Source organism: Vicugna pacos, chromosome 3, assembly GCF_048564905.1.
Source record: "Vicugna pacos chromosome 3, VicPac4, whole genome shotgun sequence".
NCBI classification, from domain to species: Eukaryota; Metazoa; Chordata; class Mammalia; order Artiodactyla; family Camelidae; genus Vicugna; species Vicugna pacos.
Genome location: NC_132989.1, coordinates 38,909,971 through 38,936,548, shown reverse-complemented (window position 1 = coordinate 38,936,548; position 26,578 = coordinate 38,909,971). Strand labels below are relative to the sequence as shown.

Here is a 26,578-nt window from a genome sequence, read left to right as displayed (position 1 = left end):
GAAGGCCTGCATCTATGAAATAGTATTTCACCACCACTAAGGAAACACAGACCACGTCAGGGGGTGTACAGATAGCTTCACCTCCATCTTCCTGCATCTGGATCAGACACTGCTAGCGCTGGCAGGGACCTCAGAAGTCACTGGGTCCAACCCTAATGTTTCATAGATGACAGGCTTACAATTGTTAAGTGACTTGCCCAAGATCATGCTTGGAACTGTATTCTTTTATTCTCCAAATAACAAATGGCAAGTGGACAAGAACAAAAGAGATCACCCTACAATTTACCCAAAGACTTCCTATAAGGAAAACGGTGATAATTATGGTTCTGAAATTCACTTATCTGGCAAAGCTTATTATCAGAAATCCAAGAAACATATACATACAACGTTTCCTAAGGAAGAATTATTTTTTAAAACTCAGACATCCTACCAGGTACACTTGCCTTATTCAGTATCACTTTAGGGCTGTCCACTCAATTGTTCTTTCCAGGAAGGATAGTGAAAAAGTCCAAGAGTTCTTCTCAGGGAGCAACAAAGGGGCATCTTTTTCTTTTGGATCTCATGTGAAGTCTACAAGTGTTAATTAAATCCTTACTGGCAAACCCCAATAGACAGAGCTTGCAGCAGAGAAAGGTACTTGTTTTCCAGCCTCTCTGCACTCTACCATCTCATCCCAGGAGCTAAAAAATGACCCTACACTTCCCTGGATAGGACAGAAATGGAAAGCCCTGGGCTGTTTGCCTTTCCCCACCTCATTATCCCAGAACCTAGGTCACATCTTCAAGTTCCAGACGACATCCCTCCAGCCCTGGAGACCTGCTTCAGTTCACAAGCTGAACACTGACCCAAGGCCACTCTCCATCTGGAAGGTTTCTTGGAAGATGAGATAGATGCTAAGCATGGCAGAGCTACACATGCTCCCTTCAGTCTTAGACCCTCATCCAGGAAACAGCATGGTGGCACTCAAAATGGTAGAAGAAAGACTCCTGACACCCCAGCTTGCCCTAACCCCTCCCTCCGACCATCATAACTTTTCCATAAAACATTCAGCAGTAACATTAGCACTGAAGTTCAGGAGAGTGACTTTTCCCCCGAGGCCAAGCTCACTTTGACCTGGTATTCAGAAACTGCCCAGGATTATTGACTGATGTGGGCCGATCCCAACATCTACCTTTACAAGTGTTTTATTCATTCCTATTTTCCAATACGGAAGAGTTAGTCAATGTCCAAGCTGTTCTCCAGCCTCCCCACCCCGTTTCCCTTCTTATCCCCTACCTGCAGTGAGGACTCTCACTTAGGAGTGTGGTTCCTGAGACAAATCAAATTTTGTTCTTCTCTTCTCCCCCATCCTCCTTGATCTTCACTGCAGGCAAATAACAGGGTGTGGAAAGAACATCAAAGTACAGTGATACACATTGCCAAGCAACCCAGGATACATGTTTGGACACAGAGGGAGGCATCCCCTCCCCATTTTCCTTAATGCTGGTGGGTGTGGGCACCACGTCATGTGTGTATAAGCCTCAGCTCTTTGTAAACACCAGCGGCTGGAGAGTATCTCTCTCTCCAGACAGCATGAGCAGCAGGAAGACCCTTCAAAGCAGAGGACAGAGCCTTCCCCTGATTCTCATACACATGACTGATAAAAAACACAAGCAAAATACTATTTTGCTGCTAACCTGAGTCATCCATCATATACTGGGGCCTAAATGTGTATACAGTGCTGGTCAGAACCTTTATTAATGAACAAGGGTCAACCGTGCCTTCCTGGATCTTAATCTAGGGAGGATTTAGACAAACACACATATGACTAGTTATAAATTCATAAGCCAAGATCCAAATTAATATACAAAGGAGATCTATAAAGTAGAATGACTTCCCTTTTTCCTTTTAAATAAATATTCTAAATGAATGTTCTCTCTTTCAAAACACCATAATGGGGGGCAACACATTCCAATCGCAACACATTCCAATCGCATTTCTATTGTTCAAAAGTTTTGAAAAGTCCTCTTTGTAATTGCTTTTTGAATAGTTGCATAACAAAGGGGGAGAGTGGGAGTGGGAAAGGAGGAGTATTTTGTCCCTAACATTGTTTAGAATCGCTCAATTGCGGTGATAATAAAAAAACAGACTGTATCTTCAGTAGTTCTATTATTTTTAAATTTCCTATAAACAAGACACCTTCTCACTGCCTGCACGCTGGGTGAACTGTCCTCCATAGCCCCCAGTCTTGCCCAGTCTTTGTGTGCCCATACAGCTTTCCTTATTATCCAGTATTCCTTTTATAGCCTTCCCAATTAGACAATTTTTTAAATGAGAAAGTGCCAAGCTACATAAGGACAGGAACTTAGCTTCATTCATTTTTATATGACCTGTAATGAGTGGCAAATAAAATATTCCTGCACATGGTAGGTTAAAGGAGATTGACAAGAAGAAATATTTCCTTAGTGATTCTCAAGAAAGGCAAAGTTGTCAACAATTTCTCTTATCAAGGATGTTCTCTAAGCAAAAAAATAAAAAATAAAAAGAAAGAAAAAGAAGAAGAAGGAAAAAAAAGCAGCTTCCACAGTGTAGAACTAAATGTGAAGATGGTCAGTAGGGCTCCGGGAGCTACCTGTGTTCCCACTCGAAACAAGCTCTTGTCAGGAACATACCTGCCATGGCAACAGAGCGAACCTCGTTTTGTTAGGAGACAACACACAGCTGCAGAGTTCCAGTCTCCACTTAATCCCAGAGATGAATTCACAAGTTGTCCTAAATGTATGCCTCCACCAGGGATACAGACTCTACAGTGCCTGCTGTTTGATGTATCACTAATAATTCATCTCTCTCTTTCTCTCTCTCTCTCTCTCTCTCTCTCTCTCACACACACACACACACACACACACACACACACACACACACACAGATATACACATAGCTTTCTATCTTTAAAAGGTTACATTTGAGTCTCCTTTAAACTCTCCGCACAGGATGCCGGGGGTCACCGGGCAGACCGTTTCCTTGCCAGGGCACGATGACTCTCTCCATGATGAGGGATCGCTCCTGTCACCGCTCCTTCCCAGAATCCTTTCTAAGCCTTTTCTTTTTTAAAAGCACCTGAGCTATGCTTTTAATTGGGCATTACATTAGAGAAGAATGTGGCATAAAGGAAAACAAAATGAGCCGTAGTCATTTGTTGCGAGGAGCTCATTCCAGTCGTCAACATGTGGGCCCTGCCGAAGTGCAGTTTCAGTTTCCCTTCCTGACAGTGGGTAAAGCAATGTTGACAACACATATTTCTCTCTGTCAAAACATTTCACTGACTCGGCAATCTGTAGACAGTTTGAGAGTCATATCACCCACGAGCAGTGCCCTGGCGCTCTTTCCATTATTCTGAAATCATAATGGCACGCGCTGCATGAGACGGGCATGATGGGGCCAAGACCCACACTGAAAAGAAAAAAACGAACAGAGTCAGCATGCAAACAGGGCCAGTAAATACCGGCTCTCGCTCTGGAGCCACAGAGAGAGACAGGGCCATCGTCTGTGCCCTGTTTCATCTGGAGAGCTTGGCTCCACTGCCCTTGGAGCTCAGTCTCCCAGGGGTGGCGCAGGGCATTCTCTGAGCTCTGAAGGACGGCTGAAGGACAGGCTGTGGCTCACATCTGAGAAATACATTTCATACCACCGGACCTAATTACATGATTATTTGGGGTTGGGAGTGGGGAGAGGAAAAGTGATCACTAATTAAAGAATTATATTCAAGTACTGGTGAAGGGCCGTCCTGGTCTGTGTCCCTGATGTAGGAAAGGAAAATAACCAAAAATACAGAATTGCACAGAGTTCCCACTGAAAGATGTTGACTGTAGTGTAATCTTCTCAAAATGGCTCACTTTCAGTGAGGAATATTTGAAAGAGATAATGTCCAAGGAAATGGAAATGTGCTGCCCAGATAACGGCCTTGGGCCGCAAGACAGATAGTGCAAGGCCTCCAGACCACGGCTTTGGCAGAAAACAAACAGTGAAGCCAAGCTGGAGCACTTGCTGTCCAGGCCGGAGAACAGCTACCAGTCACGAGGTTCAGATGCATGGCTGTGACTGCTAAAGCTCGTGGGAGAAATACGCTCCAAAGGCAGCAAATGCAGTCAATAAAGTGCCCGCCAAGCAATGAGCCGACTTACCAGTGGGCGGCCGTGCCTGTCCCTAGACTCGCGGGGGAGAAGGCACTTTACCAGTTATAGCCAACTGGCTGGGGTAGCGAAATTGCTCAGCCCTCCTACCATTCACCTCCAGCCTATCTTTCAATATCTCTCACTGGGTTTTGCTAAACTTATTTTCCTCCATTTGTAAAAGGTCAACTAGGCTGTGTGTTGACTTGACAGCAGTAAGTGCTTTTGCTGTAAGCCCTGATGATATTGGTCTGGCTGGGTTTCACAGGAGAAGTGTGCAGTTTATCTTTCTTAGAAAATTCCTTGATTTGTCAAGTTGGTACCAGCTGTTGCCACTGTAATAGAGATCACTGTATAATTTCAAAATATCTTCTTCTTTCTAAAATTATCTTGATGCTCAAAACTGTCTGGAGCTCTGAAATGTGCTTCTTGCTTCTGTCTCTTATCTGGACGGGTTAATTAGCTTCCCCCATCTTGCTGTTAAGCAGCGCTGCAAGCCAGGCATCGAGCTTTACCACGGCCTGCCTTCCATCTTGTCCCTGCAGATACAAATACATATGGCCAAGGGGACAGGTTTATGTTTCTCTATTTTATTCTCTCATAAAGAGGAGAAACCGAGTGGTAACCAACTGGTGGGGTAGGAGGTGGCAGCCCCTCCAAGTCCACACGTACGGTTTGAGGTAACACAGATATTTGATGGCAAAGGCAAAGTCAGTTAAAGGGAGGGCAGTAAAAGGGGAGATAATAACAAGTACATAAAAAATAATCAAGTATCTCATAAAAGAATCTATAAAGGACCTCTTTCCTCATGCTTCCCAAAACACACATATCCATCTCTACAACCCTAAGAAGTATTTTAATTCTTAAGTCTTAATATGCAAGTGATCCTGGTGGACGTACACCTTTAATATTACCCAAATTGCCCAGTCATTAACCACTTTGCCGCGAGACAGTGCCAAGGTCAAGGTGTTCATAGCCACTGCCCCCACCTCCTTCGCCCAGAGCTAGAAACTCACGTTTTAGGAGACTAAGTCAATCTGGCATTAAAAGAGCTAAATTCTCCAGACTCCCATTTACACCACAAAGGAAGGCCCTAGATGTTTAAGTAAGGCGGGAGCCCTCACTGTCACGGAGAAGTAAGTAATGAGGGATTCCTACCCATGTGGCACCGTTGGGCTGGGTCTCCAGGGGTTGAGGACACTTCGGTTTCTGTGTGTCCTAGACCCCTGCCAAGCTCTAGATCAAGTGTTCTATTATCCTCTGGTTTTCTCTGACTCTTTTTAAAATGTGTAAAGTCGTGGGAGAACAGGTGCAAGTAACGACAACACATGGAGAGAGGGAGGGGTTCAGGAGACAGTAAGCAGGTCTTGAGCTTTGAAACAGGTAGTTTCTTTTAAAGGTAAAACTTTATTGATACCAAATTAGGACCTCTGCCTATGCCAATGAACTTACTAAAAATCAAATTTTATTCGCAGAGACCTAAAATTGCAGGTTTGTAAGTAGGTCTGGGCTAAACTGTTCTGGCCTCCCAGTTAAAGGGTCAATGTAATCATTAAGGTTGACCATATTGAGTATTTCAAATATTGCCTCAGCATGACTTCTCTCCTCCTTCCAGTTTATCTGGATAATGTCCAATGATACCTGCATTTCTTTTCCTTACGTAAAATTTTACTGTCAGATCCCACCGCTGGCATTTCTTCACCATATTGATCTACCATGTTGATACCGTTTGGCTGCTCACCTCAGTCAAGGGGAGGACACCTGTGGTCACAGACGTATCCCTGCTGCCCGGACATCTATATCCCAGTACACGTTTAGGGTCCATGAGATCAACGGATGCAAACACTTCCCAAATAGGGGTCTTCCTGCCCTCACAGTCATCTAACGGTGAGGGGACCTGGGTCAAGCCCTCAGCACATCAAAGGCGAGTTTCTCTTGGTAGTGACTGACTCAGTATCATCCTCCCTCTTAGGAGGTCTGAATGTGAGACACCAAGAGCCGCGGAGCAGCAGCAAAAGCAACGAGACCATGTTAGCCACCAGTACAGGAAGCTGTGGGGTGGGGAATATTAGAAGAGAGACGGCAGTCAATAGCCACAGAAGGTGAGAGTCACAGTGAACACAGCAGAGAGGCAGCGACACAAAGGAAAGACACTCAGGCAAAGAGCATAAACTCCAGTGTTTCTGTCGTACCTGAACGCTGCTCCACTTCTCTCTGAGGGCTTCTTGCGGGGCAACTGAGATGGATTTTCCTTCTCCCTATTCCTTATATCCTAACCACCCCACCCCCTGCCCCTTCAGTGGAGTAACAACATGACCACTGCTCACAGTATTGGAGAACACTTCAGGGATTATTTCAAAGCCTGAAAAAGATTTCCTTGAACACCAATAACGTGAAATGAAATATTTTATCTCAGAAGACAAGTCTGAGTTTCGAAAATTAGAACAAAGTGGAGTCAGATCTGTGGAAGAAGACAGGGGATCTACCTGAAGACTATGAAAAAAAATTAGACATGATCCTAAAGATACAGTTCTGTAAAGGACCAGACAGTAAATATTCTCAGCTTTGAGGGCCATATGGTCTCTGTCAGAACCACTCAACTCTGCCCTTGTAGCATGAAAGCAGCCACCGACAGGACGTAAATGGATAAACATTGCCGTGTTCCAATAAAACGTTCTTCATGAACACTGAAATTTGAATTTCATATAAGTTTCATGTGTCACAACATATTATTCTTCTTTTGATTTTTTTTTCAACCATTGAGAAACGTAAAAACCATTCTTAGCTCTGGGGCCAGGCCAAACAGGCAGCAGGCTGGATTTGACCTGCTGGCCATGTTTTGCTGACCCCGGTCTACAGAAATAAAAGTGACAATGAACACGCCTGTGTGTGCGTATGTGGGGGCCACACATACACGTGTCAATGTGTTAAACTGGCTCTGAAAACAGTTCCGCAGGAGTGATCTCACTGAAAAAAGAGAACAGCGTCCCAAGGTGATTAGAGTGAAGTACAAAATTATTACAATACATAAGCTTCTTGGGGGCAGAGACGATGTCTTCTGCATTTTGGTTTCTCTCACTTGCCTTACAAATAGTCCATATTCAATTTATTTTTTGCCAATTGAATGATTTTTAACGAGTTTGTTAAAAGCCATCTCATTACATGATAGCTGTCCCTTGAATACTAAATGATTCAAAGATTCTTGAACAATTCAGAGCAATATTCCTTTAACAGAGTATTAAATATTTTTCATCATTAGCATTTGATTTATTTGTTAACAACTGCAATCTGGAAAACTATAACCTGTTTTAAAAAATATCATCTTAACACTACTGGAAAACTAAATCCCTTCTTTTCTATCTCTTACTATGTTATCAAAATTCTAATTGAAATACACTATGCAGACCTCAAGTACCCAATCACATCATGCAGCCCTAGACTTAAGGTGGAATCAAAAGTTAAGTTAGTTTTTGACTCCACAACACCCTTTCTACAGATTTTTAGGGTGACCCTCACTTAAAGTCACAATTATAGTTAGCATCAAAAATTATACATAGCATCTCAGTGTCTCAGATGCTGAGTCCAACACTTGGGACACAAAAGGGAGGAAAGTTGTGTGTGTGTGTGTGTGTGTGTGTGTGTGTGTTTAATTTTCTGGAATTTCACCCTCATCCTCAGCTTGTGCAGGGCACACCTTAGAACATCGTCTATAAAGCATTCCTGAAGATAAACTGAACTCATCAAAACACTGTCACATCCCCTCACTTCTTCTCTTCTTCCTCTGTCATCCTCCCTCCTTTCCTCGCCCCACTGCCCACAAACCCACACAGGTGTACACACACAAATGTGTGCTTTCTTCCCAGGATGAGCAACCTACTATGTGTGAAGCTTTCTCAAAAAATGTCTTTCAGGTCCAGTATTCCCTCACTGCAGCCCAATTTAGAGAGACCAGCCCCCAGGAATGGCCGGGATGATCGTGACACCATAAAACAGATACAGGAGTGAACTCCTCCTCGGTGCTTCTGTGAGCACTTCCACAGACCTCTCCTCACTGAGCCACACACAGCCAGGGGGCATTTTTGGGTGAGGAGGACCATCCTTAGCTAGTCACCGAGTGGCAACTTTCCGACCCCACTGAGAGCTAGAAATAGTGCCATGGTCAGTGTCCAACAAAGCTGTAAGACTGCCACCTGCACCACACGCCACACTAGGAACCTCAAACAACACCCCAGCATGGAACATTTAAGTGTGGTCCCGGACAACTGATCAGCCAGCTTTACCACATCAGGGAGGGCCAGGAGCCCGTATACAGTGACCGAATCCTACTGGGCAGAGGCTGGGGGGAGCCATGGGCCATGGCAATGGGTCTCCTAACGGCAGCCTGCCTCCACCTCTGCCTCTTAGAGTCAAGTCTCCACCTGAGCGATCTCCTCAAAGCAGACATCAGACCACATCACTTCCCTTGTCAAAATCCCCCAACGGCTCTCCATCATGCACAGAATTCAAATCCAAATCTGTCAGGAGGGTGAGCTGGAGTCTTTTCCATGCCCTTAGGCCCAGTGGGCTCTCCTAACCTCCTGCTTCTGGCTGGGTTGGCCAGTGGAGGCACCTGTGGGAACTCTGGAACATGGAGGGGAATGAGGGGACAGCTTCCCCCAGCTTCCTCTCTTGCTGCTGGGCCACAGTGACCTGGATGCACCCCTTCAGAGTCCGAAGCTGCCCTCGCCCCTTGCCCACCTCCCTTCGCCAGCCCTGGGGCGCTGCATTAACCCTGTTGCTTTTCCTAAACCCTGCCCACATCAAAGTCTCTCCAAATAATCCAATTTAATTATGCCTTTGGTTTCTTACCAGAACTCTGGCTGATACATACAGCCTTTAATACCCTAAATGACCTCACCTCTGCCTCCCACTCCAGCTTCATGTTATTAAACTCACCCTCACTCACTTTCTCCCCTCCCTCCCTACCCCTTCACCTCCTCCCTCCCCGCCCCAAGCCACTCAGGCCTTCTCTCTGGTCCTCAAACACTCCAAGCCTGTCTGTCCCTCTGGATCTTTGTCTTTGCCTAAACTCCCCCATGAACACCACCACCCTCTACTTGGCTGGGAGCCTTCCCATCTTTCAGGGGGGCTTAAACGTTCCCTCCTCAGGCCTCCCCTCACCACCCACCCTGTCACCCTCTAGGACATTGTGCACATGGCATCATCTAAAATGTCCTTGTTTACTTCTTTGTTTCTCAGTTTCTGCCTCTCTCCTCTTGCTCTCCAGGACAGCAAGGACCTTGCCTATCTTGTTCATCCCTTTAAACTGTGAACCCAGAAGCAATCCTGATACATAGACATGATGATGCAAAATCACTTTCTATTGAATTAATAAATAACATCTACTATGTTCAATCTACCATGGGAGAAGTGGAATACGACTACATAGAGGCCAAGTAGAAGAGAATCATTAAACCTATACTGGAAACTTCAGTCTTTCAAGAGCAGCAGGCTATTAATTTAATTATCAATAATTTCTTTTCAACCAGTAAGTACTTCGATCAATAAACGCCAGCCATTGGGAAAACAACAGTAAGCAAGACAGAGCTTACAGTAAGTAAGGAAGAGATAACTGAATAAGGAGTCAGGGATATAACAACTCCCCTCAGTGATGTGGAGCACATGAAAAGGGCCCCTCATCTCATCCAGAGACCCTCACGGAGAATCAAAATGCAGAGACTCAAAGACTGAACTGAGCCAACAGACCAAGATGCTCCCAGTGGGCAGAGTGGCAGAGGAAACCACAGCTTTGAAGACAAAGCCTCTGCCTTATGTAATAAGACAGGTTCTAAAGAACATCTCCACCTGCTCACCTGGGAGTCCCCTCTCCGTATCATCTCTTTCTCCTTCCTATGTCTTCTCTCCAACTCTCATCTCTCTTGCAGGACAGGAGTCATGTTTTACCTCTCTCACCACATGTCATAAAACCCAGCACGGGAAAGGAGGCAAATAGTCCCCCTTATCCACCTCCAACCCAAATAATGTTTGAGAACAACAAAAGGCACATTAAACAAAGCCAATTACACACGTAGCCTTGATAGCTTATCTAGGAGTAATGAGTTAACTCGGGTTATATAATTCTTTATAAAAATTAATAGAAATATTATAATATCATATTGAAATATTCAATGCATAGAAACAAGAAGTCCAGGATCTATTTCTTTTAACTCCAAAAGAAAGCATTTTTCGCTCTTTCTTTGGATAAGGAATCTGTATACAGTTCTGGGTCATTTAGCACCTGTGAGAGGCAGGATAGCAAAAGCGCTGAAACCTCAGTGTCTTCAGATGCCAAGGCCAGACCCTGCTGGTCCGAGCACCCAGGCTTGCTTCTGCCATCACAGAGCCAGACCCAGAACGAGACTAAAATCAGCCGCAGATCCACATTGACTGCCCAAGAGAAAAGAAGGCAGAATTACAGCTCGTGTGGCCCTCCAGCCTTAGCCTGCCTTCCAGCATTTATAATTTATAAGCGAAGCAGCCAAAGCCTGTGAGGTCCAGCGATTTCCAAGGTCACACAGCCTTGAGTGGTAGGAGGGAACTGGAGTCACTAGGTTAACCTGGTGACTCTTCTGAGAGAACAGCTCGGTTATTTGGTCACTGGAAAGCTCTGTCGAGCTGGGAAAACAATCTCTCATCACTCAAAGCTTTCCTCTAAAATCTGCAGCCACACGCCTGAGGTAAACTGGCTTAACAGAGCTCCTTCAGGCATGGTTGTCACCCTGTCTGAATAGCATGAGGTGACTCCCAGAAAAGGAAAACAAATGAGGGCTTTCTGGCTCGGTGCTGAGGAAAGTGGAAACCTACTCAACCCTCAGCTTTTCACAGCGTTGCCAGCGTATCCTTTTAACTGTGATTGCTTCAACAAGCACCGCTGAACTGCATTAAGTCGGGATCAATCCATCGCACAGTTCTGAGCCTACAAATGCAGGTTTCAGTGGATTTCAGACGTGACTCCCTAAGTCCATCTCTCTTCCTCTAAAAAGTGCAGCCTGGTAACAGGAGAGAGAGTCTTTTTCTGAGATGTGCCCACAGTCTGAGCCAAAAACGAGTCTCCCTTTTGTACAGACCACCTTCTCCGTTTCACCCCACACTGCCCCTTCTTTATTTCAGCAACAGCGCCCAGAACAGCAGTGGGAGGGGAGATTCATCATCCACCCGGGCTGCGGCTTTGAACATGACCCCTGACCCACGGCCAATTCTCACTGGTGTAGCAAAGAACCCTTCAGGCCATGGCTGGAAGAGAGATTTGAGAGTGAGGACAGGAAAATGGGGTTAAACTGTAAGGCAGAACAGAAGTTTGGCCTTGAAAATGCTAACGGAATCAGAGCAAAGCACCCCTTGAGCCTGCATTCCACTAAACAAGGAAGAAAGGCCAGACATGGGTGAGGGAGGCAGGTCAGAAGGTCCCCGCATCATGCCCTGTCCACTCTAACACGGCGTCATCACGGGGAGGGGTGCCGCGGAAGCACCCCTAGCGTGCATGGAAGTTTCGCCTTTCCAAAGACTGGCCAAGAACATTTTAAAAGATTGCCTAGGGCTCTCTCTAAAGCAACCCAGCCACTCTGCACTGTACACCGGGAATGGACAGTGACTGCTGTAGCTGCTGAATGGAACAAGCCACACGTTATGGATGCAAGCAGAAAACAACGAAATCTCTCATTTACTGTCCATCCAAACCTCATCTGCAGACCCTGTCTCTTGAATGAAATCTCTGACAGATCCCTTCATATTTTTCCTGTTTATTTTAGGCACAAGAACAGTTTCATTTTGGAAATAATTGCCAGTCAAATATGAAAATCAACGCCCCAAGCTCCAAGCCCCTGTGCTTCTCCAGCATACTACTGCTTTAGGCCTGGAAGTCGGGGATGGGGGAGGTCTGAGGAGCAGGCCTGACGGGCTCCATCTCTTTTCCCCAGCTTTGTCCCCCTAGTCCTCCCCCCTCAGCCACAGCCAAGGTGTTTGCCCCTCCAGAACTGGGCCCAAGGAAGGCAGGCAGTAGAGGAGAGGACAATCTTAGTTAGCATGGCTGGTTATTTTGTGATCTGACATTTTCCAAATGCTGACCCAGCACCTGGGGTCACAAGGCCCTTAGAGGGGAACATGGAGACCCCCTCCTGGTGACCTTTAACCACAGCTCCCTGGATGTGGGTGATGTCTCCTCCAGCAGGCCCAGTCCGACCCTCTCAGCTCCTGGACTCCCCCAGGCTCCCCATATAGACTCCCCTGTGTTGTTACATCCTCGTGGGCTTCCTGGGCTGAGCCCCGGCCAGGTCCACTCCACCACCATCATTCTAGAGCCACACGCCCACAGGAAAACTCAAGCCTTTTCTGTCCTGCTATGGTAGGAGGGAGAAATGGCTTCCAGTGTAGCTTTGTGTGTGTGTCATTGCGACCAGGCACACAGCTCTAGCCACCTCCTCAGAAAGGTACAGACAGCTGTTCCTTACGTCCCTACAAACTCCACAGGAGAGCTGGAAATTCTGCAAATGGACTTTCTAGAACCCCTCTCTCTCAGCTTGAGATGAAGGCAGCACGGGATAGGGGAGAGGAAGACGCAGCTCTCTGACAATCTTTTTCCTAAGATGTTCTCTCCTCACCGCCCCAGGCTCTCCGGTACCCTCCAGGTAAAGATACTGAACTGATCTGGGGCCACTTCCTATGAAGTCCTGCAGGGCAGGGCTGGTACTCACTTTGAAGTGTGGGTTCTATTATTTTGTTCTCAGCAAAACTGAGTGGGAAAAAAAAATCCCATCTGACAACTGATTACACAGTCATGGTCCTGCCCTGATGTCAGTGGGTCCTTTACTTGAGCCAAGGGGGCAAGGAAAGCAGAAATCTTACTCACATAACCAATCCCTTCTACTTACACGTGAAAGTTCTTGACTTTGAAAGGGTTCCAAGACCTATTATTTTAGACTTTACCATTTCCGATGCCACAGTATAGCACTGAGTGCCTAATGGAATTTAATGGGATTTTTTCCCTGTTTCTCCAGCTTTAATTATTAAGGACCAGAGCTGTGAACAAAAGCACCAAGTAGCCCGTGTTCTCAGTGCACAGAACTTCTGACAGATATGGCCAGTCCCATGTCACCTTGCCTCACCTCTCTCTGTCTCTCTGTCACATACACACAAACACTTACATACAGAGAAGTTGCCAAAACAACTTCCACAAACTTGGTACCTCCAAACACACACATTTACTCTCTTACAGTTCTGGAGGTCAGAAGACCAATGCCATTTTCACTGGGACAAAATCAAAGCGTCAGTAAGGCTGCATCCCTTTTGAGGCAGGAGGCATTCTGCTCCCTGCCTTTTCTAGCTTCAAGAGCTGCATCCCTTGGTTTCTGGCTCCTTCTTCTATCTTCCAGACCAGAAACATACTACCTTGCTTCAGTCATCACACTACCTCTGTCTCTCCGGTCCAATCTTCCTCTGCTCCCCCTTAGAGGAACATTTGTGATTACATTTAGGTCCCACGTGGATAATCCAGGTGCTCTCCCCACCTCAGGATCCTTAATTTAATCACATCTTCAAAGTCTTTTCTGCCATATTAGGGCTATAAGGATCCAAGGCCAGGCTCCTGGATTAGGACTTGAGAATCTGTGGGGACATTATTCAGCCTTCTACAAGGAATAACTGTGTTCCTGGGAAGAGAACCTCCTTTTCCTGGCACTTGCCCCAAAGCCAATTCAGTGAGACCCTCAGAAAATCCAGAACTGTAGAAGACACTGCTGGTGGCTTCACCCCACAACCAAGCCCAAACCACTGCTCTTCTGCCTGTTCAGGGATAAAGGTTACAAAGCTAAATCTTCACTATGCCAGCTTCTTCTGCAGCCAGGGAGAGCCACGAGGCAGCTGTAGCCTGGAAAACCTCGGAGAAAATCTCACATGAGCAGCCTTCCTGCTTGATCCTCGTCTTGAAGGTAGAATGTGATAGCTCAAACTACAGAAGCCACCTTGGAGGGAAAGCTCGGGAGACCGGCAGAGGTATCGGCCCGGACACGTCTCTGTCACTAAACTAATTCTGTGGGTGAGAGCATGGGCTCTGAGGTTAGGCTGACAGGGAAAGAGCCCAGTCGTACTTCTCAAAGGCTCAGTGACCTTGCGCAAGTCACTAAACCTCTCTGTGCCTCATCTTTCTCTTCTGTCATCATGAACATTATATGGATAATGCAAACAAATGCCAGTACACCATAAGCACACGACAAATGTTAGCTAGCTATGATATACTTTCAACTTCACCTTAATAAAAGATTGGGTCAATTCCCATTCAGAAGGGATTCACAATTAATATAATCCTCTACCAAAACACATGGTTCAAAACGTGAGACCTATGGGCCTGTCCATGGATATAGTGAACTAAAGAGTGTATGAAATCACCGAGGCCCTGCCACCAGCAGCTGAACCCGGAGGGAGACTGAGGTTTCCTACCTGTAGCAGAGCAACTGTGCTGTCCTGATGCCCACCCACCCCCATATGCTGAGCACAGCACCCAGGCCTCCATGCGCCATCCAGACCACAGTCAGGGTCCGTGACGACACTCTCTTATTTTGCCCAACCACAAACCATATAACCATGGGACTGGGATGAGAGAGTCCGTAGGAAGCAAGACGAGTGCTTAATTTTCTTGTGTTGCTGAGCTCAGGACATAAATACTCTTACTAAATATTATCCCAAAGTTAGGACTAGAACAATACAAACAAGATGACTGTCCTAGCTATTAAGAGTCATTAGAAGGAGTATGTCATTCAATGCTCTTTCTACTGATAGATCACCAAAACAGGACGACCAGGGTTTAAGGACATGATTGCCAAGACAGAATGGGCACCAGAGGGGGATAAGTGAAAAATCTAAATTTGGCCGTTACCATGACAGCCCATTACTGGCCCCCTTGTGGTAAGATTTACCCACACTCTGCAGAGCATCTTCTCCCTTGACGTCCTGATCTGAGTTACACTGGGGAGGTCAGTGAGCATCACGGAGTCCATGGGTTGGAGGGAAAATGCCAACCCTGGGTACTGGCCTTCAATGGGCAGGGGCCACGAATGCTGGACAATTGAGGGGCTCGGGGGCAGGAAGGGAAGTATGAGCAGAGGCTACAGTAGGGAAGAGCATGACAAGGGAACCACCCAGAAAGGAGGACGACCTGACTGGTGGCCGAGAAACAAGTTTGGTGACAGGAGAAATAGGCTGGGACAGAGAGGGGGAGCCAGAAGAAAACAAGCAGTAAATTGTAACAATTTTTTTTCAAAGAAGTCAGTCAGTCTGACATCTTGGGCAGTTCTCCTGTGGTCGTTGGGATTGCTCACATTTTTCTAAGACTCCAAAAAGATGGCCAGGACTGGTGTGACTTCCTGAATGCGCTGGGAATGCTCCCACGACACCAGAGCAATACACAGAATTTCCAGGATCAGCAGAGCACGATTACTCTGCAGTGGATTCAGAGAAATCTGAAACTATCTCACAACCATCCTCTGGAATGATGTGTCTCCAGCATTCTTTGTTTTGAATACTGCAAGACATTTCTTTTCTTACAGAGGGAGTTAACTTGGCATACACTAAACTCATCTGAATCCTGTCGCTTGGAAGGGCAAGAGTGCTTCAGGTGGGGAAATAAAGATGCTACTAATAGGAACTGCCTGTGGAGGAGCCGACTGGACAGGGCCTCACCTGATTTACCTTCAGTAATAGCTTCTCTGAAAAGAGAGACTACGGTGGGAATGAACTGCATCGTATGTAATGTTTTGCTTCAAAGGATGCTTTGCCTCATTTTCCTGCTGCTTACACATGCTGCACATGAGAAAGCACCCAGCTGACAACCTTCCTCCTGATTTATGGAAAAGGTCATTTAATCTCAAGTAAGCATTTTGCTAAATATTAAGCTCTCCCATCCTTGCCACCCTTTTCCTCATTCCCTTTATGTTTCCTCAGTGTACCTCACCACTGTGATCTGTACCCATAACAAGAGCAATGGAAATGTTCTAATTACTATTGCTCAGAGTGATTTGTTAGCATGAACATGCAAAATTTTGAGGCGAATAATTCAGGTCCTCTATCTATGACTCTTGTAATTACTTTGAATATAAATATGATGACACTACATATTTGTCATGCATGTAGCTAGAATATTCATGGAATTAAACAATAAATACATTTGGATCAATGATATTTTCATCTAATATTTATGGCCTTGACAAAAAAAAGGGGGGCTGCTGATTTTCTGCAAAATACATTAGGAAAATATAACCTATTTTCCCTTATTTGTTAACTTCTGAATTTTAAACCATTTTCATTGGTTCAAATGTTAAAACTGCATAGAATTATTACATATAATTACTATATTTTAACAAGTATATCCCTTTAAATATGAGTAATGACCATTTCTCCTTTCAATCCTTAATGACATCATTTGCAATTACCAGAGACCCCCAAGGATAGAAAACAACAGTCTCAAAATAATTATCTTCCTTAGAGGCAAAAGCAAAAAAGAAAAAAAAATTACCACCACCAGAGATATCAGAAAATAAATGAACAGAATCAGAGATATTTGCATCTCTTCAATAAAGGTGTATCATCAGGAAGCCAGAGCATAAATAAAAGCCAGGGGGAAACCCTTGCACATGCCCTCAAAAACTCCTGCTGAAGTGTCCAGAACCTCACCACTCTATAACACTTTCTATATTAAAATAGTATATCACACCTGCCAGAAGACCAAGGTGAAAGCAGAAGGTCACTGGCGATCTTTGCTATTGTGTAATTGTTTGCCAGGCAGCAACGTTATCAAGAAGTGGATCCTGCGAGTGGGACCAGGCAGAGGCTGTCTGGCCTGATGGTCCCGCATGTGCACGCGTCCAGTCGCAAGTCAGGACACCAAACCCACCCAGGAAACTAGAAAAGGGCAGGTCAAATCACGTTGGCCATCAAACCTCAACAAAGCCCCAGATTATGTGCAGCTCTGCTGAGCGCTATTATTATTCCTCTTCAGGTTCTCAAGGCTTATTTTCAATTCAAATGGCTATTCTCAAAATTAAACTGAGCTCATTTTGAAAGCCAAATTTCATGAGACACTGCATTCCAAGACAATACTTCACCCTGTAAAAATGTGTTCCCTCTCCTATGTCCCCTTGATCCAATTCCATCAAAGTAGTTCAGTTGTACAATTATATTAAGACCATTATTTGTCTTACATTTGACATATCCACTTGGCTTGTACATTAGCTAACCTGGGGGGAAGAAACCTTCCCCGAAGGTATTCCTGCCTTCTATAATAAATCGTTTCAGATTTCCCTTTGATATCTGCTCTGATATTGTGTTCACTTGGGCCTCAGAATATTTTGTGATTTCTGGGGTCATTCTACCCTTCATAATAATGCAGTTGCTTTGTATCAGAACAGATCTCTGTAGATTTCTAAAAATAAGTTCAGCTTAGCATTCACTGAGTTATGCTAATTCCCTAGCACCTGAGAATTTTGGTTGTTCTCCAAAAAAAAAAATGGTCATCTATCATGTTTAACTTGCTTTTCAGGTATTTTCTATGTGAAAGATATATGAGTTTAGTTTCTCAGCCATGGTAGACTCGTCATTTTACTTCAGGTACCTAATGGCCACAGTAAGCATCCCCAGACTGCAGAGGAGACAACAGCATGCTCTAGCACCCCTGTTTTCCGAGTGTGAGCCTGAAAGCGGGGTGATAATTTGCTGAAATCTATCCCTGCCAAATTTCCCACGTTGAATGACAGTGGTCTTCAAAGTAGAGTAATGGACACCCCTCAATGTAACACAAAGACATTCTAAAGAGTGTGAGGCTGATCTGCAGATCCTCAGCCTCTCCATGAATACGTTCCTAAAACTGATTTTCTTGAGACGGTGCCTGAGGTCATACTGGTCCTCACCTCTTTCGCAATATACCTTTTGTTACTTAACAATAGAAAAGTATACACAGCAAATCTTACCTTGGCACAGCAGAGGAACAAGATGAATGCTCTTTTAAGCAAAGCGTTTTAACAATCTACCCCAATCCATTACATTATGGGATGTATTCCCGATAAAAAAATCATATTTTTGTGCATAATAATTGACTGTATTTTTTAATAATTGCATATTGTTTTTTTGCTCCATAATATATGAATAATAATTGTAATGATAACTCAATCTAGAAGACAAATATTCATACTTTGGAGCCATAAGGTCATAGAAATTTTTTAAATTTAAATTTATAGTTATTTTTGTTCTAGAAAAGTATGATGAGGTTAAAGACTTTGAAACATAATGATATATTATGTTAGAATACACTTCAGCACAAGAAGTGAAATAGAAATATGTCAAGATAGAATATTTGCTACTGAGCAGAGATGAATCTGACAGTCTCGCTTCGTTTATGTCCGAACATCTCAGCTAAGCTCTCAGAGCCCTATGGTGGAAATCTGAGCACGGCAGTTCAAGTACACAAGGCCAGTCCCAGAGGTGTATTCCCCCTGCTCTCCACACTCAGACTTATTTGGATAAACATGCCATCTGTACCCCCTCACACCTCGCCTTCTCTTTCCTTTCTCCCTGGAGGTGCTCTATGGTCCATGTACGGTCTACTGGCATCAGGAGGAACGGGACACCTCGTCCGCAAAAATTCTCTGCCCACACTGATCTCTGCTGAGATGTAATTTGCCTCATCTGCGTCTCCACATTCCATGTGTGAAGTCTGCAGTCCTGCCATGGCCTCAGATGGCCAGGTCACTCTTCCTGAGTCCTTCTCAGTCTAAGGTGGAACTGAGCAAACTTGTATAATACACCACCAGGGGAATGTCATATGTGGCCTAGACTCAACAGGACTTACACTTGAAGTGAGGACTTTATTAACCATCCTTTTAACTTCTGTAAATCAATGCTTTAACACCTACACAAGGCCTACTAGCTGCTCCCAAACAGACCCTGGCTCCCCCCAAAACATGGGAAACTTTAGATGGCCCCAGACAACACACTTTAACAATCGCAGAGAACATGAATCTCAGAGGACCACTTTCAATTTTAGGTGGCCAATCCTGAGATCGCCTCCCTGCCCCTGCCTTTCCCATTCCTTCCCATGGAAACCAGAGCTCTGCCCCCTCTCTCTGTCCCCTGAAGACCTCAGTGCTTTCCCTGATGGTCCCCGTGTGGTGTGCTGTGTTCTCCCCAGGGAACTGCAATTTGAACAAAACTGTGAAACTCTGGTTTCTCTTTTAGGGTCTGCATTTGGTCTCACCTTTCCTCATCCAAGGAAATACGGTTAAGACAGAGATGGGGTCAGTCTTGCCAGGTCTCATCGCTGTGAGGAGGGCAGACATCTTAAAAAAAAAAAAAATGGAGTTTATATTAGGAAAGACACAGTGTCAGACAGCAGAGGATGGAAGCTGAGCTGGCAAACAGTGTCCAGTTCAAGGAGCAAGGAACTAAGGCAGCACACCAGTTTAATGTTCCTTAAGTGCTGCTAGGAAGGCAAAATAAAAATCTGTCGACTAAAATTAAACAGTGAAAAGAAACAGGTAAATTAAGCAAATTGGTTGTTCACTGAATTGTCTTTTAGCAAATTAACCTAGAACGGACATAATTGGTAATAAAGAAGGAACAGAATTTAATGAAGATTTAGTAATTGTCCCTGAGGGATGGCCTAACAATTGCAAATGTTGGATGTCATTGTAAACAAGACTCTTAAAGATCACTTTTAAAGGAAGACAGTGAGTGGTTGGACTGTGGCAATAATAAATACATACTCAAGGGACAAAAAAAACAACAAAACTTGTTCTAATGTTACACAAATGGGTTCTAGTGGCTTGGGATAAATTTCCAGTGACAGCATCATGCATGATTCAAAAAGTGCTATATCTCAAACAACTTAGATAAAAGTGAAGGTGACAAGCCTCACATAACTGCATTAGAGAATTCAAAAAGTGGCCTTAGTGATGATGAAGACACGATGTCAAAGAAGAATGTGAAGAGCATGGAAAAAATGAAAGCAGGAGAAAGCATATCTCTAAAATCACATTGTCTTATGCATCTTATAGAACGTGATTTTAAACGTGTAGTACACTGAAATTAAACGTAATAACTAGACTCTTGAATGTTTCATCTAGACCTCTTAACAATTCACCGATCCATATTTGAAAAAAGTTTTTTTTTATTTTTTTGAAGGCTGAGAATTCTGTTTAATTATCTCCAATAATCTTAAAAAAAAAAATTAGCACATATATCCATTCCTCTCACCTGCTGTAGTGGCATCTGTCCAAATACTATCCTCTTTAAGGAAGTGGTTCATCCCGAGGGATCAAGACCTGAGAAAGGAATAAACAGCTCTTTTCTTTTTGCCCCACAGGCCTGAAACAGGGCAGGAAGAGGCCACAGGGCTGAGTGCAGGGGCAAAGCACCAGGGTCCCAAGCGGCCTGGCTTCCAGTCACCCACTCAAATGTATGTTTGTTGTTTTGTTATTAAAAAAAATAAAGTGACAATTCCTGTCAAGATCCAGGGGTTGCACTGTCATCTGTTAAAAATATGGGCGAGGATGTGGACAGTCTCCTCCTGAGCTGGTCCCGCCTCACAGGATGTCAGCCCGCTTGTCCTGCACACGCCTGCGTGCCTCGGTCTGGGCTTTTAAAACAGGAGCGTTGTATGGGTGCTTCTTAAAAGGTGGTATCTTGCAGGCCTTCAGGGCAGTGGCATTCAGCACCAGCACAGGACCCAGGCCAAAGATATCACGGAGTAGCTCGTTGTTCTGGAGGTGATGGTGCAGGCCGGAACCCGGCACGTCCTTGAAGGCGGTGTAGATCCCTAGATCCTGCGCCGGGCCCAGCTGTCCACGTAGAGCACCTCGTGGTAAATAAAGTCGTCTAGGCCCCCGGCGAGCTCCAAGGGCAGTGCAATGGTCTCGCTGGCAGCGATCCGCAGGTTCACACTTTGACTGGACAAGAGCCGGGGCAGCCGCAGCAGCCGCCTGCTCAGGACGTGGCTCATGTGCGTGCTGGGGCGGATGGTGAGGCGCACTGCCCAGGCCTGCAGGGCGGCACAGAGCAGGCTGTGGAGCCACCCACACCACAGAACCGGCTGGAAATAACATCCAAGCAGGTGGGCCAAAGACCAAGTCCTGTACACCAGCGGCAGCCCTGTAGCAGCCCACGCCAAGAGCGGAAGCGCAGTGGAGCCAGGCGGCAGGACCAGCTGTGCCATCACGGAGCACAGAGACCAGCGGCGGGTGCAGGCTGTGGGACAGCTCCTCGCCCTTGGGCTCAGGGCCCAGCTGCATACACAGCAGGCCTAGAATGGCAGCGACCAGGGCCTGTTCCTCGCCCTTCCCTTTCTTAAGGCATTTTTCCAAGGCATGGGCCAGTGTGAGGCGGCGCTCCAGCAAGAGCGGGGAGGAGGTGGGCCTCCAGGGGCCAGGCGCAGGCTCCCCAGAGCACTCCGCACGCTCGTCTGTGAGGCAGGCCACATACTCCTTCAACTAACTTCTCCTCAAGGTCTTCCTGCTGACCCTGCTCACCCACGGCATCCCCCCCAGGGCTTTCCTCTGCTGCGGCGCTAACAAGGCCGAGGCATTCACTGGTGCTGCCTGCGGGCCTCGCTGAAGCCTGAGTCCGCCTGGGCGCTGCTCCGGGAACCTGCTCCGCGGCGCTGGCCTCCTCTGCGGGGGGCGGGGCATGTCGGGTATACGGCGGCGTGGGGGGGAGGGGCGAGGGGTTGGAGAAGGGGGCGGGGCCCCAGACCAGCGCGCCGTCGGCCAGTGCGCTGAGCTGAGACTCGGGCAGACGAGCGCGAGAGCCACACGCCACGCGCCACCCTCTTCACGAGGCGCCCCGCCCTGCCCCGACAAAACATTCTAGATCTTCTCACGGAGAAAAGAGACAGCTAAGGTCACTTTACAGATGGATGTTTACAGTAAGCGGTAAGTAGGAGGGGGCCACATTCGTAAAAGCCCGTGTAACAAAGCACATGATGTGACCTCGAGAGCCAGGAAGACTGCTCTGCAGAAACACTCTTTATAATCTGCTGTCAAGATAAAGAGGGAGGGAGGAAGTGGTAGAGTGTGTGCTTAGCATGCACGAGGTCCTGGGTTCAATCCCCAGTACCTCCATTAAAAATAAAGAAATAAACCTAATTACTCCCCCCCCAAGTAAATGAATACAAATAAAATAATAAAGAGGGAGTTAGTTAAGGGGAGAAAGGATGTTTCAGATCAAGTTAGAAGCAGATACAGAATTCTGGGGGCAGGACCCAGTACCGAAAAAAGACTGGCTGGAGCAGAGGGAACACAGGGAAATGTAGAGCAAGATGTGGCTGGAGAAGCAAAGGACACACAGCGAAAAGCCAGGGAGGGATGCTAACCACATTGTTTTCATCTAACAGTGAGAAGAAGCCAAATAAAGAGGTGGCTGTTCCCGTAATCCAAACAGGAGAGACGCTGGCATCTTCACAGGCGATGACCAGATCCCAGATCCCAGATCACACAGACTCCTGCAGGCCATGGTAAGGATTTAATGAATTTTGATTTTGGTTTTGGTTTTGGTTTGGCTTAGTTGTTTTGTTTTTTTGTTTGTTTGTTTGTTTGTTTTGCTAAAGTGCAACTGAAAGCTTGTAAATATAAGAATGAAATGAACTGACTTGTACGGGTGTTTCCACAACAGCAATCCAGTTGCTGGAAGGAGGAGACAAAGGGCAAGAACTGCAAAGGAAGGACGATTGGGCGGTTACTCTCCTGATCTGTATTACAGATGGTCGTTTAGTCATGGTGGCAGCAGTGGACATGAAAACAAGTAAACGCCTTGGCAAGAAGAGAGTTTCAAAGAGCTGTCCTAGGTTTCTGTATTAACAGGACGCTGGTGCATTGCACTGTGATAGAAAACACTGGGAAAGAACCAGCTTTGGGGGTGAAACAAAAGCACAAGAGAGGACACAGCGTAAATGAGGTAGAGTGACATTTCCTTTGCACTGCAAAATGAACAATATTCATGATAATGTCCTGAATATTTCAGGTGTGGAAACTTCCATGTTCCGCATGCTGTATAAACAAAGGAAAGTTACAGGATATGTTGTAGAATCACCCAGTGTGTTCCATGGGATGTGGAATTTTAAATGATGGATACTTGACCTGTTTGGAAGAAAGGACGTATTTATGTATTGAAGCGAGCCCCGTGGTCATCACTGTATGACAGCACTCTGTCGCATCCCAGTGGATCCTGGGATCCCGGGGAAAGGTGCTGAAAGATTAAAACCGCTGTGACTCATCAGAGAGGATCTCCTGAAACTCCTAATGACCCTAAAAGATTATATCTTTTCTCAGAAGAGAAGGCTGGCTTTAATATAGAAACGTCATACACAAGAAGGAAGTTTTTATGTTTGTTACCAGCTCTGATGGCCATTCGTGTAGTTCGGTATTTCTCTTCAGTAAAGGTTATTGTAAGAAGAGCCCTGGGGCAGATGGAGAATGAATTTGTCTACAACTTTGGGGCTACGGGACAATCAGCCATCACTAACACCAGGGACCAGCATCTACTCAGAACCCCAGGCTACATCACCTACTCAGCTGCTTAGCAGACAACTCTCAAGGTGAGAGACACATAGATTTGGGTAAATGCTCTTTCTTGTGGGAGAAGGGAGAAAGCACATCTCTGACACATTCGGCAAACAGAGAGTTAAGTGTTCCAGGCCATCTCTCCTAATGTGTGGATAGTGAGAGAGTCAGGGAGGTCACCATGGATACATCTGGTTGCATCTGCCTGAGTTATTTGTATTGAACAGATTGCTACAGGGTATTTTTTTTCTGGTCTCATTATGTGTATGTAATGCCAATTAAATAACAGGAATGAAAATTAAAAAGGAAAATATCTGCCCCTGCTGGGTATAATCTCATTAGTGCAAAGTCAAATGATTAGTCCTAAAAAGGGCTCCAAAAGGCAGCAAAGACAGCTTTAAAGTTGCAGGAATTTTTTGCATCACAACTGGAAAATGAACCAGAATTGCTCACTCTGTTGAAGACACCAGCATCATGTCTCTAATAAGACCACATTACGGCTTGAGTACCACTGTGTCTGCACGTAAATGAACAGCATGGAAACTACCATGACACATCCCAAACCTCAAGTCCATAACATAAAATGACCATGTCAGTCACCTTAAGGACAGGTGTCATGTTTCCCTGGGTTGATTGTGAAACTTGATCAGTGCTCACTTTATAGTGCTCAAAGACTTACATAATCGTCAAGCATCAGACTTTCTCCTGCTTAACCAAACCAGCCAGCTATAAATTTGCCAGCAGCACTGGGTGTATCTCTCAGAGAAAAATGCGGACTAGAAGGGTCTGTCCAGTTTAAGCCTCAGAATGCATTTAGAATGAAGGGCCTGAGCGGCTGGGCAGTCCACCAGCAGGCGGCTGGTCTCCAGCTACGCCTCGGGTGGAAGACCAAACTTTCCTTTCCTTCTGAAAGTCTGAGGAATGTCAGATACAGCTGTTTGGAAGCAAGATGATTCCAGAGGAAGACTTGGAATGTCAGGCTATGTACCAACTGGCCAAGCCCAAAGGATTTTCCTCAGAGACACTCGGGCATGTAGCTTCTCTTTCAAAGGGCTCTCACACCTTATCCCCTTTTACCTTCAGTCTGAGAAGCAGAGAAAATAGGAATCATGCCAGTATTTCAGGTGGAGAGAGTGAGGCAGGTACAGACCTCAGCCATACTGATCATCTCTAGTTAATCGCCCCACTGAGCACCCAGTCCAAGGAAGCCAGGCACACATCTGCAAACATTTATCTAGGAAAAACTTCACCTGCGATAAGGCATGGACTCTGTGCCCTCACAGGGTGCTGAGAATATGAATTTGCCCACCCAGGATAGGGAAAATTGGACATCTTCCCAGGCTCTGACCTGTGAAAAGTAATCTTCCTGATTGAATAGCTTTTAACAAGGATCCAGAGTTAGGCCTCAGGGGGGCCTCTGAATCCCCTGTAATTATTATGCAAAAGTGTGAAGTGTGGGTGTGTGTTTAAATTCACGAGGAAAACTTTCATCAGATTTTCTACCTCCGTGAACTGTAAAAGTTTAAGAATCCTAATCTCTAGAGATGAAGTGAGCTCACACTTACTCTGGAGAAGCTGAAAAGAAAGTTGGGACTGTGCCTTAATGTGGAGTTAGGAATAGTGAAGGCAGAAAGCCCTGTGTGAGGCACCAAGAGCCTACTCCTCGAAGCTGGAACATGGTCCACTCTTCAAAGCAATGGTTCACTCTCCAGGGGGTGGTGCTCTGCAAACAGAAAATCACAGACTTTTAGACGTAGACAAATGTAGGTTTGCCAATATTAACCATATGATTTTGGCCCAGGTATTTCTCACCTCTGATGTTCAGTTTCCTCCTTCTTAAAGTAAAACAATAAAAATATGAAAATAATCAGTCCCATTGCTCAGCATTGTTTCGAGGATTCAGTGACATAAGTCAAATTCCTGGCAAACAGAAGACCCTCAATAAATGCTGATTCACTTCCTCATCCCTGTTTGGGAGCCTTGAGAAAGAATAATAAGAACAAAAAGAAGGAAGGAAGGAAGGAAGGAAGGTAGGTAGGTAGGTAGGTGGATTTGAACCTGCCCCCTGGCTTGGAAAAATTATAAGGAATCAAAAGAAGACAGAAATCACATGGCCTGACAAAAGAATAGAGCAAAGACATGGGGATTTCACAGAATGAACCAAGCGGTGAACAGAGCGTCAGATATCCCTGGACCAGCCTCAGCAGATGGGAACCTGGACAGCAGAACTCAAACCCACACCTTGGGATTCCTAGTCCAGCACTCTTCCCTTTATTTCTCCCTCAGTCCTGCTCACATACATTTTTGTTGCTTCCTGTTTGCATTCTGTCCCTCTCCGTTTAATCACAAGACTAAACATGGTTTGCAACGAAATGAGTAGCTCTGTTAGCTCTAAACAACAAGAGGTAATGTATCTGTACAAAGTAATATCCGTACCACAAGCCGACTATTAGAGCAGAATGAGCGAGTGAGCGAAGAGGCTGCTGGCACCAGAAGACCATGCCACGTGGAGCGGTCAGTGCACAGTGAGTGAAGCACTGCCAGGAGAGGACCCAACGCGGAGAAGGCACAGGCCTGGGACCCCTCCTCCCCACCCCAACTGCGGTGGCTGGCGGTAATCCAGTACAGTACTCTCCAACACATCCTGCTTTCTGTGACCTGGATTCCCTAGGACAGTTCTGGTTTTAAATCACACAGGATGACACTTCCCTTGAATTCCTTGCCAAAGAAGTGGAAGCTAGAAGATCCTTGACACTGGGCCTCATAGAATTTGACGGTCAAGAGGCTGAACCTGAGAGACTCAGATGACGATAAAATCTCATCTTGACCAGGAGGAAGAGATGGTGCAGAACATCCCCA

General features: G+C 45.7%; 1 pseudogene; it reads right to left on the bottom strand.

Moving 5' to 3' along the window:
• Nucleotides 1-3,009: 3,009 nt before the first annotated feature.
• The window catches only part of LOC102527126 (interferon-related developmental regulator 2-like), a 60,936-nt pseudogene continuing 37,367 nt past the window's right edge, over nucleotides 3,010-26,578 (bottom strand).